General features: G+C 44.8%; 1 protein-coding gene across 2 annotated transcripts in view; it reads left to right on the top strand.

Moving 5' to 3' along the window:
* Positions 1-3,083, top strand: part of rufy3 (RUN and FYVE domain containing 3) — a gene marked incomplete at its 3' end in the record, with an annotated part of 33,027 nt that overhangs the window by 8,930 nt on the left and 21,014 nt on the right.

The following is a 3,083-nucleotide window of genomic DNA, read 5'->3' as shown; positions in this document are numbered from 1 at the left end:
GTGTTGAAAAATGCAGGGTCTTCCCTGAAAGAGATGACGTCTAGATGGGAGCATATGTTGTTCTAGAACCTGAACATAGTTCTCTGCATTAATGGTGCCTTTCCAGACATGCAAGCTGCCCATGCCACAAGCGCTCATGCAACCCCATACCATCAGTGATGCAGGCTTCTGAACGGAGCGTTGATAACAACTTGGGCTATCCTTGTCCTCTCTGGTCCGGATGACATGGCGTCCCAGTGTTCCATAAAGAACTTCAAATCGTGACTCATCTGACCACAGAACAGTCTTCCATTTTGCCACACTCCATTTTAAATGACCCCTGGCCCAGTGCAAACGTCTGAGCTTGTGGAGCTTGCTTAGAAATGGCTTCCTCTTTGCACTGTAGAGTTTCAGCTGGCAACGGCGGATGGCACGGTGGATTGTGTTCACTGACAATGCTTTCTGGAAGTATTCCTGAGCCCATTCTGTTATTTCCTTGACAGTGACATTCCTGTTTGAGGTGCAGTGACGTTTAAGGGCCCGGAGATCACGAGCATCCAGTAGAGTTTTACGGCCTTGACCCTTACGCACAGCGATTGTTCCAGATTCTCTGAATCTTTTGATGATGTTATGCACGGTTGATGATGATAACTTAAAAGTCTTTGCTATTTTACGCTGGGTAACACCATTCTGGTATTGCTGCACTATCTTTCTGCATAACAATGGTGGAATTGGTGATCCTCTTACCATCTTGGCTTCTGAGAGACACTGACACTCTGAGAAGCTCTTTTTATACCCAATCATGTTGTCAATTGACCTAATTAGTGTTAATTGGTCTTCCAGCTGTTCATTATATGCTCAGTTTCCTTTTTCCAGCCACTTATTGCTACTTGTCCCAACTTTTTTGGGATTTGTTGACACTGTGAAATTTTGAATCAACATATTTTTCCTTTAAAATGTTACATTTACTCAGATTAAACTTTTGATCTGTCATCTATGTTATATTACGAATAAAATATTGTCATTTGTCATCTCCACATCATTGCATTCAGTTTTTATTCACAATTTGTTTAGTGTCCCAACTTTTTTGGAATCCGGTTTGTAATTATATATATATATATATAATATATAATATAGCTTTGTCCCATTCATCACACAGGCACATTTATGAACAAACAGCTGTAACTGTACAAAATAAATGTCTCAAAATCAAAGTATATTTTTCCTGCATAACAAAACCTGAAGCATCTGTGCACTTGAAATGTGAGCAGGTACAGAGTGAACATAATGAAATAATAATGACTTGCTCTTTAAAAAGTCTGAGTGTAATGATGTCCATTCAACCTTTAGTAACCTTTATGAACAAAGCTGTTAGAAAGCCACGTTGTTGTGTAGTCGGCTCCTTTACTGACCTCGGATCAGCTGGTTACGGCTCGTTGCTTTCTGTGTTTTAATAGTTCCTACCTATGCTCTTGAATGCACCGCAGCTGTTCCGACGCTGGTGAACGCACCGCTCTGTGTAACGTGCAGAACTGTGTGTGTCGGTCGGAGTTTGTGTGTTTCCCGACACGGACGGAGCCGGTTTGAGTTGTGCTTTACTGGTTTACTGCTGTATGTAAATACCAGCAGAAACACAGTAAATCCCCCTCAACTGGATATTTGTCTGCATGTTTTTGAATGAGGACAACTTCTACCGTGCCACAGTAAACCAGTTCATTTCCTGGAGAACACCAAGCCTCTGCTGTGTAGCAGCTACTGTCATTTTAACGTCCTTCAGGAATTGACAGCGGCTGTCCCTCTGTGCGTCAACAAAGACCTGCATATCTAACAGATTTATAATTCTAATAAAGTGATCAGCTGCAGCAAGCGGCGGGGGAGGGGTGGTGTGAAGGCGCACACTGGGAGGAAAACTGGTGGATAATTATAACTCTACATGGACCACATCGTTTTACATCGATAGTCTCATTCGTTCAACCTTTATTTAAACAGTCACATTGAGCCTCCAAGACTCATTTACAAGTTTTATCATTTTATATCTTGTATGAAATTATCTCAGTAGTTTTAAAATATCGACATATCGCCCAGTCCTACTGCCGGCAATGGGAACCAAACCCTCGCACCGCTTGTATAGGGACTGAACAGCGCATAACAATGGACCCACACTCCCTGAGCGCCCCCACAGTGGACCCCCAGGAACACGGTCAAACGCCTTCTCCAAGTCCACAAAACACATGTAGACTGGATGGGCAAACTCCCATGACCCCTGAAGGACCCTAGTGAGGGTAAAGAGCTGGTCCAGTGTTCCACGTCCAGGACAGAACCCACATTGTTCCTCCTGGATCTGAGGTTCAACCAACGATCAGACTCTTGTCCAGTACCTGGACAGACCTTACTGGGAGGCTGAGGAGAGTGATGCCCTGTAATTGGAGCACACCCTCTGGTCCCCCTTTTGAAGAGGGGAACCACCACCCCAGTCTGCCGATCCAGTGGCACTGCCCCCGATGTCCACGCAATGTTGCAAAGGCGTGTCAACCCAGACAGCCCCACAACGTCCAGACTCTGGAGTGATGTCACGGCTCTCCCCTTCACTTTGATCTGTCAATATTTCACTTTGATCTGCCAATATTTCACTTTGATCTGCCAATATTTCACTTTGATCTGTCAATATTTCACTTTGATCTGTCAATATTTCACTTTGATCTGTCAATATTTCACTTTGATCTGTCAATATGGCTGTTTTTAATAAATAGTGAGGATCACTGATCTAGAGCCTTAATGAAATCGGGGCAGATCTCATCCGCCCCCCCGCCACGTAGCTTTTAACTACCTCAGCCACGGTTATGTACAGACCAACCCTGAAGCCCCCCAGCACAGCTTCCTCCATGGAAGCTGAGTCGGGGGGCTGAAGGTCACTGAATTCTGTTCTGGGCTCACCTGCACCTCTTCTCAACATGTTGACCTTCAGAAACTCTTGTGAATGTCGTCAGCTTGGTGCAACGTAGGGACTCTGACAGGGAACTATACATCTGTGAAACCAAACGAGTCTCCTCCTTTCTCCTCCTGTCTCCTGCCTCCTCCTGTCTCCTGCCTCCTCCTGTCTCCTG

The sequence above is a fragment of the Nematolebias whitei genome, chromosome 8 (genome assembly GCF_014905685.2).
Source record: "Nematolebias whitei isolate Nwh7 chromosome 8, NemWhi1, whole genome shotgun sequence".
Lineage (NCBI taxonomy): Eukaryota > Metazoa > Chordata > Actinopteri > Cyprinodontiformes > Rivulidae > Nematolebias > Nematolebias whitei.
Note: the sequence above shows the minus strand (reverse complement) of the source record. Positions and strands in the feature narration are given on the sequence as shown.